The sequence below is a fragment of the Globicephala melas genome, chromosome 10 (genome assembly GCF_963455315.2).
Source record: "Globicephala melas chromosome 10, mGloMel1.2, whole genome shotgun sequence".
NCBI classification, from domain to species: domain Eukaryota; kingdom Metazoa; phylum Chordata; class Mammalia; order Artiodactyla; family Delphinidae; genus Globicephala; species Globicephala melas.
The window spans coordinates 32,495,533-32,514,392 of record NC_083323.1 but is presented as its reverse complement, the minus strand read 5'-3'; positions in this window follow the sequence as shown (position 1 = coordinate 32,514,392).

Here is an 18,860-nt window from a genome sequence, read left to right as displayed (position 1 = left end):
CAGCATGTCTTTTGGTTGGAGAATTTAATGTTTACATTTAAAGTAATTATCAGTATGTATGTTCTCATTGCCATTTTGTTAATTGTCTTGGATTTGTTTTTGTAGGTCATTTTTCTTCCCTTCCTCTCTGGTTCTCTTCTCTTGTGATTTGATGACTAACTTTAGTGTTGTGTTTGGATTCCTTTTTCTTTTTTTTGTGCATATCCTATTGTAGAATTCTGTTTTTCAGTTACAATGAGGTTTTGATATAGCAGTTTATATGTAAACAAGATTGTTTTAAGTTGCTGGTCTTTTAATTTCAAACGCATTTCCAGTGTCCTGTATCTGGACTCTCCTCATGATTGCTTGTTTTGACATCATATTTTTGTATAGATGATGTCCTACCTTTTCTGTATGTTTGCCTTTACTGGTGAGCTTTTCCATTCATAATTTTCTTGTTTCTAATTGTGGCCTTTTCTTTCCTGCCTAGAGACATTCCTTTAGCATTTGTTGCAAAGCCTGTCTGGTGGGACTGAATTCTCTTAGCTTTTGCTTATCTGTAAAGCTTTTGAATTCTCTGTCCCTTAACTCTTCTTTTTTTTTTCAGTTGAACACTATCTATCTTTTTTGAACATTCTGATATAAGCTTATGAAACATTTTTAATGTGGCCTTTATGCTAGTACATTGGTATAAGATTTAATTTTAAAAATTCCTAATTATTAAATATTTACTTTTGAATTACTGTAAAAATAAAAGGACCATTTTTATAAATAAATTTTTACCTCCATTTCTGATCATTTCTTAGAACAAATTTCTAAAAATTATGAAGTTGCAGTAATGCATATGATTTTTTAAAAATTCTTGGAACATATTACTAAACTACAGCCCTCAAAAATTAGATCATATGACAGTGTAAACTTAACATATAATATATAGCAACTGAGTAATATTTTAAATATTGATAGGCAAGAAATTTCACTTATGAGATTTTTTTAATAAGAATTCTGCTTATTTTCATTTCTACGTTTCTGAATCCTTCCTTTTCCTCATTTTGGAGTAAGACTTTAAAAAGATAACTTTATATGTAGCGTATTGAATGTTTTAAAATGTTATCAGTTCATCATTAATTTTTACTTTTGTTTATAATATACAAGTTTAATTTTTACTTATTATTCTGTTTTCTTATAAAACCCCACAATATCCTGAAATAGTTACACATTCTTGTTTGCCTTATGTAGGTTGAAAAATCTTATACGAGTTGGAACGTGACTGGATTGTCTATAAGAAATCTTATCTTTTTAGTTTCATAGGTCTATAGTCGGAAAGGAATTGTGCTCCAAATTGCTGCACTTAGTGGATTATACCCAAGGGGTTCATCCATACCTCATCTAGAGGACAAAACTTTGAAATTTGGGGTTTTGTTTTAATGAGATTTAGATTTAAATGAAAAGACTTTGGACTTGGAGTTGATGTCATAAGGGGATGAGACTCTTGGGAGCCTTGCGAGAGTGAATGGATTTTGCATTTGTAAAGGATGTGAATACTTGAGTGCAAGAGGGTGGACTCTGGTTGGCAGAATTCTAAGATGGCCCCTGGATTGCCATCCTCTGTGTATATGCCCTGTATAATCCCACCCCTTAATTGTGAACAGGACTCCTAACTATATGGTGTATCAATCCTGTGATTATGTTATATTAAAAGGTGAAGGAATTTTGCAGACATAATTGAGGTCCCTAATTAGGTAGTGTTAAGTTAATTATAAGTGGTATTATCATGATCAGTCTGACCTGGGAAATTTTATTTTTTAAAGACAAGCAACAGAGAGATTTTTCTGCTGGCATTGAGTTTGGAGTTAGTTAAAATGAAAATGTTCTATTCTGCAAAATACATTCTTGAGAGAATGAAAGACAAGTCACAGATTGAGAGAAAATATTTGCAAAATGCATATCAGTTGAATGACTTTTACCCTACATAAAATAAAAAACCAGTTAAGCAATGGGCAAAAGACTGCAACAGATGCTACACCAAAGAAGATTTGTAGATGTAAAATAAGCATATTATAAGCCCTCAACACCATTTGTCAATGTGAAATGCAAATTAAAACAAAAATGAGATATAACTACACACTATTCAAATGTCCAAATCCAAAAAAAATGACAATACCAGTTTTGGAGAGAATGCAAAACAATAGTGACTCATTCATTTTTGGTGGGAATGCAAAATGTTACAGCCACTTTGCAAGACAGTTTTGCAGTTTCCTACAAAGCTAAGCATATTTGTACTATACAATCTAGCATTCATGTTCCTAGATATTACCCAACTGATTTGAAAATTTATCTCCCACATGAACTGTGAACAAATGTTTATGGCAGTATTATTCATAACCAGTATAAACTGGAAACAAATAGGAAGGCTTTAATAGGTCAATGGATGAATAAGCTGTGGTAGACTAATACAATGGAAAACTAATAAGTAATGTAAAGGAATGAGCTATCAAACCACACCAAGATATGGGTGAATTTTAAACGTATATTGCTAAATAAAAGAAGGCAATCTGAGGGCTTCCCTGGTGGTACAGTGGTTGAGAGTCCGCCTGCCGATGCAGGGGACACGGGTTTGTGGCCTGGTCTGGGAAGATCCCACATGCCACGAAGCAGCTGGGCCCGTGAACCGTGGCCGCTGAGCCTGTGCGTCCGGAGCTGTGCTCCGTAACGGGAGAGGCCACAACAGTGAGAGGCCCGTGTACCGCAAAAAAAAAAAAAAAAAAAAAAAGGCAATCTGAATAGGCTACATTTCAACTGCACAACATTTTGCAAAAGGGCAAAACTATGGAGACAAAAAGAACTGGTTTCTAGGAGTTTGGCGAAGGGAGGGGAGGATGAACAGGTGGAACATCACAGGTGTTAAGATACTTGTCTTAGTCTACTCAGGCTGCTAAAACAAATTACCATGACTGGATGATTTAAACAACAAACATTTATTGCTCAGAGTTCTGGATAGTGGAAGTCTGAGATAAGGATACTATCATGGCTGGGTTTTGGTGAGGACCCTCTCACATTCTCACATGGCGATCCTTAGTGTGTGAAAGGAGAGAGAGAGATTGTGGGGGTGGAGAGAAACTTTCTTCCTCTTTTTATAAGGGCATTAATCCTATCATGAGGTCCCCACCCCTCATAACCTTATTTAACACTTCCAAAGGCCCCATTTTCAAATACCATCACATTGGGGGTTAGAATTTCAAACTATGAATTTTGAGGAGATATAGTCCATACCGATAGTCTAATAGTGAATACATGGCATTATAAGTCAAAACCATAAACTGTAAAATGAACTGTAATATAAACTATGGTCTTTAATAATAATGCGTCTATTATCAGTTTGTTAATTATAACAAATACACCACTCCAATGCAAGACAATAATAGGGGAAACTATGTATGTTGGGAGATTTGGTAGGGGACAGAGGGAGTATGGAAACTCTCTATACTGTCCACTCAATTTTTCTGTAAGCCTAAAACTAATTTTTAAAAATGGACTTTTGCCCTTATTTGGTGAATTATGAGAAACAATTTCAAATAAGTCTGTTGATTTTTGTAGGCTTTTTATATAAGAAAAACACAAGCATAGACTCTAAAAACAAACTGAAATATTATATTGATTAAAGAATTCAGGAATTATGTTATTATTAAAATATTCAAAAGTTGTCTTTGGAGGAATTTCATTGACTGGCAGTTCTTGGGTAGGAAAAAAGCAATGTACATCTGTCAGTTGTGAAATACAGGTGGGAATGATAATTAATTAGTACCTGAAAATTGTATATAATTTGAAGACCACCTTAAATCATCTACCTTATAGATATATAGATATAGATATAGATATAGATATATATATATATGTTTTTTTTTTTTTTCAGTACGTGGGCCTCTCACTGTTGTGGTCTCTCCCGTTGCGGAGCACAGGCTCTGGACGCACAGGCTCAGCGACCATGGTTCAGGGGCCCAACCGCTCCATGGCATGTGGGATCTTCCCGGACCGGGGCACGAACCCGTGTCCCCTGCATTGGAAGGCAGACTCAACCACTGCGCCACCAGGGAAACCGCATGTACCTTTTTACAATGACAATCTGCATATATGTGAAGGAGTGTGCTCCTGAGGTGGGTGTTAGAAAAGAATTTGTACTAAAGTGAAAAATGACAGATGGTTATTTTGATAATTGTGTGAAACTGAAATATATTTTTATTATAAAAGTTCATTTCTTAGAAACTAACATCCAAATTCCTCTAAAAATTATAAAATGCAGATATAGTGGCATTCTAGATGCCTTGGCTAAGCAAACTTCTTTCCTCAGTTGACCTTCATAAACTTCTTTTACTTGATTTCTTTGTTCCCTCGTGCTCTTTGGAAATGGCACCATGAGGTATTTATTTGTGCTGTTCCCCAAATATTCCCAGTTTTCTGTCTTCTAAGTGTATGGTAGGATTTCCCTTATCTATGATTTTTGAAGTTTGCAACAGCAATAGTTCTTCCTTTGGCAAATAGAACATGATTGGAAATGATACATGGTCCTTCCCAGAAGATACTTTAAAAGCCAGATTGTGGTGTGTTTATCCTGTCTCCTGCCTTAGCAGTCATGTAAACACTGAGATAGAGCCTCCCTTAGCCTCCATCCTTGATTCAGAATAAGGTAGAGCAGAGTAAGCCAGAGATAAATCTGTATAATTAGTAGTATTGCTGTCAACATAAACTATAATATCTGACAAATTTTTAACAATGTAACATAAATTACCTATTATGACTGATGCACACAATTATAGGACTGGAGCAGTCATTTGGACTGTTTTAACTCCATCTTTGTATTAATCAACTGAAAGAAAAACAGTTTCTCTTTTTGTCTTATCTAATCTAAATTTAGAGAGACCTTCAGTATAAAATATTGCTAAGAAATGAAAACATTCTATTTCATTCCCCCAAAGCTCTTTGGTTAATTTGATCTTTTGTAAGGCCTCAATTCTTCACTCAACTTTAACCCAGTAAATTATTAAATCCTTCTTTTCCAATCTTGAAAAAAATTCCCTCTAATTGATTACAGTCTTCTTTCTAAAGGGTAAAGTTTAAAAAGGTTAGCTAACAGAAGAGCTCTGGTCTATTAACCACCCAGGTTGAAGTATATTCTGTATTATCTGAAAATTTATTAGCAGTTGGAGAGAGTGATTATGATATAGATACAAATATAGATACAGATATAAATAAATATTAACAAAATCTCTAGGAATGCAAGTACTCTCCCAACTATAAATTTTAAGATCTTAGAATCTATATTTAGCCTACCTATTTACCAATTCTAACATGATCACACATTGTATGAACTTAGTTCATTGCTTAACTCATTTTGTTCTCAATTTCTTCATCTGTAAATATTTCATAAAGGCATCTTGTGCAGAAATATTATCAATATATTTAAGTTATTCACCATGGGGTTTTGTATATAATAAATGATCAACCCATATATTATTATTTTACTATTATTTTGTTTTATTTTGGAAATCATGAAGTCTCTCTGTGTGATATTTGTCAATATCAATATCAGCTAAAAAATAATTATTGATTTTAGGAGGCAGAAGGATCAAGTTGATGGAGCAGGAAGACTTTGAGCTCACTTCCCACCATAAACACATGAAAACTACAACTACATACAGAGCATCTCTGAAAGCAACCTGAAGACTAGAACAATGGCTCTTCTACAACCAAGGCCATAAAGAATAACAAAGAGCCTGGTAGGAGTGGAGGAGAAACGATCTAGTCAAGACCTACACCCCTAGCAGATGACCCATAAGAGGAGGGGAATATCAGAGACTCGAGGATCCTCCCTAAGGAGTGAAGGGTTTGAGACCCATCTTAGGAACCTCAACTCTGGGGTCCAAAACTGAGGAAGATGAGCCCCCTTAGCTTGTTTGAAAACCAGTGGGGCATACCAGAAAGGGATGAAAGAAAGCAAGACTCAGCTCTTGAGCATGAGCAGATTTGCTTGCTCCAACCCCAGTACAGAAGCAGCCGACTGAAAACCTTCTGGTGCTCAGGCCAGCCTGCCAGCACTACTCTTGTGTGCACCCTGGCCCACACTGCGCTCCTGTTCCAGCACTGCTTCTTGCTAAGGCAGAGGCCACCATTGCCAACTCATTCACACACTGGGGAAGGAGCAGCACCAGCTCGAGCTCCAGCCCTGCCTCTGGCCAGGTCAGAGACCCAGAGACAACTCACTGGGAAGTGCATCTCCAACCTCTTGGGCCCCAACCCCACCTCTGACCAAGGTGCACACATCCAGGAAAAAGAACAAGTGCAAAGGAGCAGCCCCAAGACCCCAGGCCCTGGCCATGCTCCCAACCAAGGCAGAGACTGCCATCACACTGGGGAGGAGCCCAAATTAGAGCTCCTGCTCCAGCCCCTCAGGCCCCCAGTCCCATTCTCTGATAGTACTGTGACCACCACTAGGTCTAGGAGAAATCCCACCTCACATCTGACTTCAGCTCTAGCCCCTCCAACTCCCAGTCTTAACTTCTACCAAGGCAGCAGCTGCCAGTGTACCCTGGGAGAAGATGCAGCCTGTGTACACTTCAGATACAACTCTCCCAACAAAGCCACTGGGTACACACAGACTGAATAGGGACATTCTCTCACAAAACCTTCAAAACCAGGACAGGTAATTGTATTACCTAAGTTCATAGAGATAAAGTAAAAGAAAAAAAAGAGGGATATGTTTCATATACTAGAGCAACATAAAAACCCAGAGAGAGAGGGCAGAGTCAAGATGGCAGAGTAGGAGGACATGGAGTTCGTGTCTCCTTACAACTAGGGCACCTACTAGGCCTGGTGGGGGACCTCAGACACCTAAGGGGATGGGAAGAATACTTGCATGACCAGGTCACAGGGAATATTAATCAGTGTGAGATCTCAGTACCAAGACCTAGCTCCACCCAAATGCCTGCAAAATCCACTGCTGGACACCTCAGGCCAAACAACCAGCAAGACAGGAACACAGCCCCACCCATCAAAAAAAAAAAAGTGACAAAAAAATAATATATTACAGACAAAAGAGCAAGGTAAAAACCTATAAGACAAAATAAACGAAGAGGAAATAGGCAACGTACCTGAAAAAGAATTCAGAGTAATGATAGGAAAGATGATCTAAAATCTCAGAATGGAGGCATGGATTGAGAAAATACAAGAAATGTTTAAAAAGGACCTAGAAGCACTACATAACAAAAAACAATGATGAACAACAGAATAACAAATGAAAAATACACTAGAAGGAATCAATAGCAGAATAACTGAGGCAGCAGGACGAATAGTGAGCTAGAATATAGAATGGTGAAAATAAAAAATAACTGCTGAGGAGCAGAATAAAGAAAAAACGTAAGGACATATGAATAAAGAAAATAAATAAAGACAGTCTCAGAGACCTCTGGGACAACATTAAACACACCAACATTTGAATTATAGGGGTCCAAGAAGAAGAAGTGAAAGAGAAAGGGTTTGAGAAAATATTTGAAGAGATTATAGTCAAAAACCCCCCTAACATGGGAAAGGAAAGAGCCACCCAAGTCCAGGAAGCACAGAGAGTCCCATACAGGATTAAACACAAGGAGAAACACACTAAGACACATATTAAACAATCAAAACATTAAATTCAAAGCAAAAAATATTAAAAGCAGCAAGGGTAAAAAAAAAAAAATGACATACAAGGGAATCCCCATAAGATTATCAGCTCATTTTTCAGCAAAAACTGTGCAGTCCAGAAGAGAGTGGCAGGATATATTTAAAGTAATGAAAGGGAAAAAAACTACAAGATTACTCAGCAAGGATCTCATTCAGATTCAATAGAGAACGCAAAAGCTTTAAGATAGGCAAAAGCTAAGAGAATTCAGTACCACCAAACCAGCTTTACAACAAATGCTAAAGGAACTTCTCTAGGTGAGAAACACAAGAAAAGGACCAACAAAAACAAAACAATTAAGAAAATGGTAATAGGAACATACATATTGATAATTACCTTGAATGTAAATGGATTAAATGCTCCAACCAAAAGACACAGACTGCCTGAATGAATGTAAAAACAAGACCCATTTATATGCTATCTACAAGAGACCTACTTCAGACCTAGAGACACATATGCTGAAAGTGAGGGGATGGAAAAAGATATTCCATGCAAAGGGAAATCCAAAGAAAGCTGGAGTAGCAATACTCATATCAGATAAACTAAACTTTAAAATACAGACTGTTACAAGAGACAAGGAAGAACACTACATAATGATAAAGGAATCAATCCAAGAAGACATAACCATTGTAAATATTTATGCACCCAAAATAGGAGCACCTCAATATATAAGGCAAGTGCTAATAACCATAAAAGGGGAAATTGACAGTAGCACAATAATACTGGGAAACCTTAATACCCCAGTTATACCAATGGACAGATCACCCAGAGAGAAAATAAGGAAACACAAGCTTTAAATGACACAATAGACAAGATAGACTTAATTGATATTTATAGGACATCCATCTGAAAGCAGCAGAATACACTTTCTTCTCAAGTGCACATGGGACATTCTCTAGGCTAGATCACATCTTGGATCACAAATCAAGCCTTGGTAAATTTAAGAGAACTGAAATCATATCAAGCATCTTTTCCGAGAACAACACTATGAAATTAGAAATCAATTACAGGGAAGAAAACTAAAAAATGCAAACACATGGAGGTTAAACAATATGCTACTAAATAACCAAGAGATCACTGAAGAAAACAAAGAGGAAATCAAAAAATACCTAGAAACAAATGAAAACATAATGGCCCAAAACCTATAGGATGCAGCAAAAGCAATCCTAAGAGGGAAGTTTATAGCAATTCAATCCTACCTCAAGAAACAAGAAAAATCCCAAATAAACAACCTAACCTTACACCTAAAGTGACTAGAGAAAGAACAAACAAAACCCACAGTTAGTAGAAGGACAGAAATCATAAAAAATCAGAGCAGAAATAAATTGAAATGAAGAAAACAATAATACAAATCAATAAAACTAAAAGCTGGTTCTTTGAGAAGATAAACAAAATGGATAAACCTTTCACCAGACTCGTCAAGAAAAAAAAGGGAGAGGATTCAAATCAATAAAATTAGAAATGAAAAAGGAGAAATTACAACTGACACCACAGCAAAAGAAAGGCTCATGGAGACTACTACAAGCAACACTATGCCAATAAAATGGACAACCTAGAAGAAATGGACACTTAGAAAGGTACAACCTTCCAAGACTGAACCAGGAAGAAATAGAAAATATAAACAGACAAATCACAAGTAATGAAATTGAAACTGCAATTCGGAAACTTCCAACAAAGTCCAGAACCAGATGGCTTCACAGAAGAATTCTATCAAATATTTAGAGAAGAGCTAATACCCATCCTTCTCAAACTCTTCCAAAAAATTGCAGAGGAAGGAATACTCCCAAACTCGCTCTAAGAGGCCACCATCACTCTGATACCAAAACCAGATAAAGATATCTCAAAAAAATAAAATTACTGACCGATCACTGTTGAACATATATGCAAAAATTCTCAACAAAATACTAGCAAACAGAATCCAGCAACACATTAAAAGGGTCATATACCATTATCAAGTGGGATTTATCCCAGGAATTCAGAGATTATTTAATATATGCAAATCAATCGATGTGAGACACCATATTAAAAATTAAAGAATAAAAACCATATGATCATTTCAGTAGATGCAGAAAAAGCACACTTATTCAGTAGATGCAGAAAAATTGCACACTTATTTATGATAAAAACTCTCCAGAAAGTGGGCATAGCGGGAATCTACCTCAACATAATAAAGGCCATATACGACAAACCCACAGCAAACATCATTCTCAATGGTGAAAATCTGAAAGCATTTCCTCTAAGATCAGGAGCAAGACAATGATGATCACTCACACTACTATTATTCAACATAGTTTTGGAAATCCTAGCCATGGCAATCAGAGAAGAAAAAGAAATAAAAGGAGTACAAAATTGGAAAAGAAGAAGCAAAACTGTCACTGTTTGCAGATGACATGATACATTACATAGAGAATCCTAAAGATGCCACCAGAAAACTACTAGAGCTAATCAATGAATTTTGTAAAGGCACAGGATACAAAATTAATGCACAGAAATCTCTTGCATTCCTATTAACAAAACACTCCCATTTACCATTGCAACAAAAAGAATAAAATACCCTGGAATAAACCTACCTAAGGAGACAAAAGACCTGTATGCAGAAAACTATAAGACACTGATGAAAGAAATTAAAGATGATACAAACAGATGAAGAGATATACCATGTTCTTGGATTGGAAGAATCCAATATTGTGAAAATGACTCTACTACCCAAAGCAGTCTACAGATTCAGTGCAATCCCTACCAAATTTCCAGTGGCATTTTGCACAGAACTAGAACCAAAAATTTTACAATTTATATGGAAACACAAAAGACTCCGAATAGCCAAAGCAATCTTGAGAAAGAAAAACGGAACTGGAAGAATCATGCTCCCGGACTTCAGACTATAATACAAAGCGACAGTAATCAAGACAGTATGGTACTGGCACAAAAACAGAAATATCAATCAATGGAACAGGATAGAAAGCCCAGAGATTAACCTATGCACATATGTTCACCTTATCTTTGATAAAGGAGGCAAGAATATACAATGGAGAAAAGACAGCCTCTTCAATAAGTGTTGCTGGGAAAACTGGACAGCTACATGTAAAAGAATGAAATTAGAACAACACTTCCTAACACCATACACAAACATAAACTCAAAATGGATTAAAGACCTAAATGTAAGGCCAGACACTATAAAACTCTTAGAGGAAAACATAGGAAGAACACTCTTTGACATAAAACACAGCAAGATCCTTTTTGACCCATCTCCTAGAGAAATGGAAATAAAAACAAAAATAAACTAATGGGACCTAATGAACCTTAAAACCTTTTGCACAGCAAAGAAAACCATAAACGGGATGAAAAGACCACTCTCAGAATGGGAGAAAATATTTGCAAATGAAGCAATTGACAGGGGATTAATCTCCAAAATGTACAGTCAGCTCATGCAGCTCAATATCAAAAATACAGGGCTTCCCTGGTGGCACAGTGGTTGAGACTCCGCCTGTTGATGTAGGGGACACGGGTTTGTGCCCCGGTCCGGGAAGATCCCACATGCCACTGAGCGGCTAGGCCCGTGAGACATGGCCACTGAGCCTGCGCGTCCGGAGCCTGTGCTCCACAACAGGAGAGGCCACAACAGTGAGAGGCCCGTGTTACCCCCCCCCAAAAAAACACAAACAACCCAGTCAAAAAATGGCAGAAGACCTAAATAGACATTTCTCCAAAGAAAATATACAGATTGCCAACAAACACATGAATGGATGCTCAACATTGCTAATTATTAGAGAAATGCATATCAAAACTGCAATGAGATATCACCTCACACTGGTCAGAATGGCCATCATCGAAAAATCTACAAACAATAAATGCTGGAGAGGGTGTGGAGAAAAGGGAACCCTCTTGCACTGTTGGTGGGAATGTAAATTGATACAGCCACTATTGTGAACAGTATGAAGTTTCCTTAAAAAACTAAAAATAGAACTACTATATGACCCAGCAATCCCACTACTGGACATACACCCTGAGAAAACCATAATTCAAAAAGACAAATGCACCCCAATGTTCACTGCAGAATTATGGACAATAGCCAGGACATAGAAGCAATCTAAAATATCCACTGACAGAGAAATAGATAAAGATGTGGTACATATACACAATGGAATGGCTTTTACTGAGCCATAAAAAGGAATGCAATTGGATCATTTGTAGTGACGTCGATGGACCTAGAGTCTGTCATACAGAGTGAAGTCAGAAAGAGAAAAACAAATATATCAATGCATATATGTGGAATCTAGGAAAATGGTACAGATGAACCTATTTGTAGGGCAGAAATAGAGACTCAGACATAGAGAAAAGACATGTGGACACGACGGGGGGAAAGGGGGCTGGAATGAATTGGGAGATCGGGATTTACATATATACACTACCATTTGTAAAACAGTGGGAACCTGCTATTTAGTGCAGGGAACTCAGCTTGGTGCTCTGTGGTGACCTACATGGCTGGGATGGTGGGGAGGGTGGTCCAAGAGGGAGGGGATATAGGTATACATATATCTGAATTGCTTTGTTGTACAGCCAAAACTAACAACATTTTAAAGCAACTATACCGCAATTAAAAAAAAAAAAAACAAACACTAATGAAATGGAGATAAATAACTTACCTGATAAAGAGTTCAAGGCAACGGTAATAAAAATGCTAACTGAACTCTGGTAAAGAATAAAGGAACACAGTGAGAACTTCAACAAAGAAGTACAAAGAAGTAGAAAATATAAAAAGAACCAATGAAAGGTGAAGAATACTATAACTGAAATGAAGAATATGCTAGAAGAATTAACAGCAGATTAGGTCATAGAAAAGAATGCATATGCAACCTGGAAGACAAAATAGTGAAAGTCACCCAATCAGAACAGCAAAAAGAAGAAAGAATTTTTTTAATAAATGAGAGTTTAAGGGACCTGTGGGACAACATCAAGCATACTAACATTTACATTGTAGGGGTCTCAGAGAAAGAAGAGGAAAGGGACAGAAAACTTATTTTGAAGAAATAATGGCTGAAAACTTCCCTAACATGGGGAAGGAAACAACTATCCAGGTACAGAAAGCACAGAGGGTCCTAAACAAAATGAACCCAAAGAGATCCAAAACAAGACTTACTATAATAAAAATGTCAGAATCTAAAGAGAAAGGGGAAATCTTAAAGGCAGCGAGAGAAAAACAAGAAAAACAAGAGTCATATACGATGGGAACCTCATAATGTTATGAACTGATTTTTCAGCAGAAACTTTGCATGGCATGATGTATTTAAAGTGCTGAAAGGAAACAACCCAGCAAGGTTTAATTTAGAATTGAAGGTGAGATAAAGTTTCCCAGAGAAGCAAAATCTAAAATTTATCACCATATTTTTATCAGAAATATTAAAGTATCTTCTTTAATTGAAAAAGAAAAGACTATAACAAGAAATAAGAAAATACTGACAGGGAAACAATCTCACTGGTAGAGGCAAATATATAGTAAAGACAGTGAATCAAAAAAAAGAAAAAAGTGAATCAACCACTTCCAAAAGCTAGGATGGAGGCTAAAAGAAAAACATTATAAAATCAACTATAAGTACTTTAAACAGTTAAGGGATAGACATGAATATGTAAAATATGACATCAAAAACACAAAACATGGAGAGGGAGTAAAAAATGTAGATGTTTAGAATGTGTTCAGACTTAAACTGACAGTCATTTAAAACAACTAGATATAGTTCGTCATATATAAACTTCATGGTAACCACAAATCAAAAATCTACAATAGATATACAAATATTAAAGAGAAATGCACCCAAATATAACACTAAATAAAATCATCAAACTATAAGGGAAGAGACTAATAGAAGAAAAAAAGGACAGAGAAGAACTATAAAAACAACCAGAAAACAAGTAGAAAAATAGCAATAAGAACATACGAATCTCTTCCTTCTCATGCTTTCCACATAACTCCTTACAGCTTCAAGCCCAAGATAAGAACTGCAGCCCCAGCCTTATCTTGATTTTAAACCAGTTGGAGTACCCAGTTGCACCTACTAGACTTCTGATCTAGAGAAATCATGAAATAATAAATGGGTGTTGTTTAAGGCAAATATATAGATATATACCTATCAATAAACACTTTAAATGTCAATGGATTAAATACTCCAATCAAAGACATAAGGTGGCTCATTGGATAAAAATATAAAGATTCATCTATATGTTCCCTGCAAGAGACTGACTTCAGAGCTAATACACTCACAAAGTGGGGGAATGGAAAAGATATTTCATGCAAACGGAAGTAACAAGAAAGAGGGGGTAGCAATATTCATATCAGAAAGAGTAGACTTTAAAACGAAGTCTAAAATAAAAGACAATGAAGGACGTTATAATGATTAAAGTGTCAATTCAAGAAGAGGACATAACAATTATAAACATATGCACCTATTATAGAAGCACCTAAATATATAAATATTAACAGACATAATGGAGAAATTGACGGTAATACAGTAATAGTAGGGTCTTTTGGGGTTTCCCTGGTGGTGCAGTGGTTGAGAATCTGCCTGCTAATGCAGGGGACACGGGTTCCAGCCCTGGTCTGGGAGGATCCCACATGCCACGGAGCAACTAGGCCCGTGTGCCACAACTACTGAGCCTGCGCGTCTGGAGCTTGTGCTCTGCAACAAGAGAGGCCACGATAGTGAGAGGCCCGCACACCACAATGAAGAGTGGCCCCCGCTTTCAACAACTAGAGAAAGCCCTCACACAGAAATGAAGACCCAACACAGCAAAAATAAATAAATTAATTAATAGTAGGGTCTTTTAAAATCCTACATCAATGGATTGATCATCCAGACAGAAGATCAGTAAGGAAACAATGGCCTTAAATGACACGTTAAACCAGATATACTTAATAGATGTCTACAGGACATTCCATCCAAAAACAACAGAATATACATTCTTTGCAAGCACACATGGAACTTTCTCCAGGATAGATCACATGCTAGGCCACAAAACATGTCTCAATAAATTTAAGAAGTTTGAAATAATATCAAACATATTTTCTGACTACAGTGGTATGAAGCTAGAAATCAATTGCAGTAATAAAAATGGAAAAAACACAAACATGTGGATACTAAAATACAAATGAGTCAAAGAAGAAATCAAAGAGGAAGTCAGAAAATATCTTGAGACAAATGAAAATATAAACAACTTTCCAAAACCTATAGGATGCAGCAAAAGTAGTTCAAATATATAAGGTTAGAGCAATACAGGCCTACCTTAAGAAACAAGAAAAATCTCAAAGAAGTAATCTAACTTTCCACCTAAAGGAATTATAAGAACAACAAAGTCCAATGTCAGTAGAAGGAAGGAAATAATAAAGATCATAGTGGAAATATACAATATAGAGACCAAAAAAAAAAAATATTAACAAAACTAACAGCTGGTTCTTTGAAAAGATAAACAAATTTGATAAACATTTAGCCAGAATCATTAAGAAAAAGAGAGAGGGTACAAATAAAATTAGAAATGAAAGAGATGATATTGAAACTGATATCACAGATATATAAATAATCATAAGAAAAAATCTGAAGTTATATGCCATCAAAATGGACAATCTAGAGGAAATGGATAACTTCCTAAAAATATACAGTCTTCCAAGACTGAATCAATAAGAAACAGATAATCTGAACAGATCAGTTACTAGTATTGAAATGGAGTCAGTAATCAACTCCCAACAAATAAAATTCCAAAACTAGATGATTCCACAGGGGAATTCTACCAAACATTTAAAGAACAGTTGATACCTATTCTTTCAAACTATTCCAAAAACATGAAAGGACAAAAACACTCCCAAACTCGTTCCATGAGGTCAGCATTACCCTGATACCAAAGTGAGACAAAAACACTACACAAAAAAAGAAAATTGCAGGGCAATATCCCTGGCAAGCAAAGACGCAAAAATCCTTAGCAAAATATTAGCAAAATGAATCCAACAATATAGTAAAAGGACCATGCATGATGATCAAGTAGAATTTATTCCAGTGATGCAAGGATGGCTTAACATCCTCAAATCAATCAGCATGATAGATCACATTAACAAAATGAGGAATAAAAATCATATGGTCATCTCAATAGATGCAAAAAAATCATTTGACCAAATTCAACATCCATTAATGATAAATATTCTCAACAAAGTGGACATAGAGGATGCATACCTCAACATAATAAAGGTCATATATGACAGACCCACAGCTAATATACTGAAGGGTGAAAAGCTGAAAGCTTTTTCTGTAAGATCAAAAACAAGACAATGCCTACTTTCACCATTTCTATTCAACACAGTATTGGAAGTTCTAACCATAGCAATCAGACAAGAAAAAGAAATAAAAAGTGTTCATATTGGAAGAAGTAAAACTCACTATATGCAGATGATGTGATCCTATATATATTAGAGAAAACCCTAAAGACTTCCAAAAAACTCTTAAAACTAATAAAAGAATTCAGTATAGTTGCAGGATTCAAGATTAATATGGAAAAATCTGTTGCTTTTCCATACAGTATAACTATCAGAAAAAGAAAGCCAAAAAAAAAAAAAAAATCCTGTTTAAAATCTCATCAAAAACAATGAAATGCCTAGGAATGCATTTAGCCAAGAAGGTGAAAGATCTGTACTCTGAAAACTATAAAATATTGATGATGAAGGAAATTGAACTTGATACAAAAGAAATGGAAAGATATTCCATGCTCAGTTTGGAAGAATTTGTTCTTAAAATGTCCATACTACCCAAAGCAATCTACAAATTTAATGTAATCCCTATAAAAATATTCATGACTTTTTCACATCACTAGAACAAGTACTCCTAAAGTTTGTATGGAAACACAAAATACCCTGAATAGCCAAAGCAATATTGAGAAAAAAGAACAAAGCTAGAGGTATCATGCTCCCAGACTTCAGACTACACTACAAAGCTTCAGTAATCAAAACAGTACAGTACTGGCACAAAAAACAGACACATAGATCAAGGAAACAGAATATAGAGCCTAGAAATAAGCCCATGCACATATGTTCAATTAATCTAGATCAAAGGAGGCAAGAATATACAATGGGGAAAAGATAGTCTCTTCAATAAGTGGTGCTGGAAAAGCCAGAAAGGTACATGTAAAATAATGAAGTTAGAATATTTTCTCACACTATATACAAAAATAAACTCAAAATGGATTAAAGCACTAAATGTAAGACCTGAAACCATAAAACTCCCAGAAGAAAACATATGCAGTACACTTTTTTCATAAGTCTTAGCAATATTTTAGTTGTTGTTCTGTTTTTTCAGGCAAGGGAAGCAAGAGCAAAAATAAACAAATGGACCTAACCCAACTTAAAAGCTTTGGCATATTGAGGGAAACCATCAACAAAATGAAAAGGCAACCTACTGAATGGGAGAAGATTTTTGCAAATGTTATGTCTGATAAGGAGTAAATATCCAAAATATATACAAAGAACTCGTGCAACTCAATATAAAAAAAAATCTGACTAAAAGTGGGCATAAGACCTGAATAAGCATATAAAAGACATGCAGATGGTCAACAGGCACAGAAAAAATGTTCAATACCAATAATCATCAGGGAAATGCAAATCAAAGCCACAATGAGATATTACCTCACACCTGTCAGAATAGCTATTGTCAAAAAGACAAGAAATAACAAGTGTTGGCAAGGATGTGGAGAAAAGGGAACCCTAGTATACTCTTGGTGGGAGTGTAAATTGGTATAGCACTATGGAAAACAGTATGGAGTTTCCTCAAAAAATTAAAAATAGAATTATCATATGATTCAGCGAGTCCACTCCTGGGTATATATCCAAAGGAAACAAAAATAGTAATTCAAAAATATATGTGAACCCTAATGTTTATAGTGGCATGATTTACAATAGCCAAGATACGGAAGCAACCTAAATGTCCATCAGTAGATGAATTAATAAAGAAGAGGTGTTACATGTATGTGTTACATGTATACACACACACACACACACACACACACAAATAATGGAATGTTACTCAGCCATAAAAAAGAATGCCATTTGCCATTTGCAACAACATAGATGGACCTGATATTATGCTTAGTAAAATGAATCAGAGAAAGACAAATACTGTTTATTTTCACATATATGTGGAATCTAAAATATAAAAAACAATATAACAAAACAGAAACAGACTCACACATACAGAGAATAAACTAGTGATTAACAGTGAGGAGAGGAATGGGGGTGGGGCAAAAGAGGTGAAGGGGATTAACAGGTACAACCAGGTATAAAATAAATAAGATACAAGAATGTAATGTATAGCATAGGAAATATAGCCAATATTTTATAACTTTCAATGGAATATAATCTGTAAAAATGTCAAATCAGTATGTTGTACACTTGAAACTAACATAATATTGTAAACTATACTTCAATAAAAAAAGAATAAAGAGCAGCTTGCCTATAATACCATCACTCATAGAAATCATATTTTGGATGTTGGGTTCAAAACTATTTCTATGCATTGAGTACATACTGGGCAGACAATGCAGAGTTCTATATTTTTTGCAAAAAATCTTCCAAAGTGAATAAAAATCCCTGATTAATATTTTAATTGGTTACATATGTATTATTATAATTTGTTTAAATAACCAGTGAACACTAGCCTCTGTTGAAGATTTAGGTATATTTCTATTTGAATTATCATAAATAATGTTTTGAATAAGTAAAGGAAACAAATATCCTGCTTTGGATATAGATAGGTAGGTAGATACATAAACACATACATACAAGGATGTAATGTACAGCACAGGGAACATAGCAACTATTTTGTAATAACTTTATATGGAATATAATCTATAAAAGTATTGAATCACTGTGTTGTGCACCTGAAACTAATATAATATTGTAAGTCAACTATACTTCAGTAAAAAATAAAATTTTTAATTCACCTTTTAAAACACTGGGAAAAAAATAACCCTTAGAATTAATGGAATATAAGATTCTGATATCAATGGGCTGATATTTGCCACTTGATAAATGTCTTTTGAATAAATGGATGAGTGGTGAATTAATTATTTTATTCAAAAAATCTTCATTAAGTATATATACTCATGCCAGAAATAGAAGTAGAAGTCATGGACTGGAACGGGG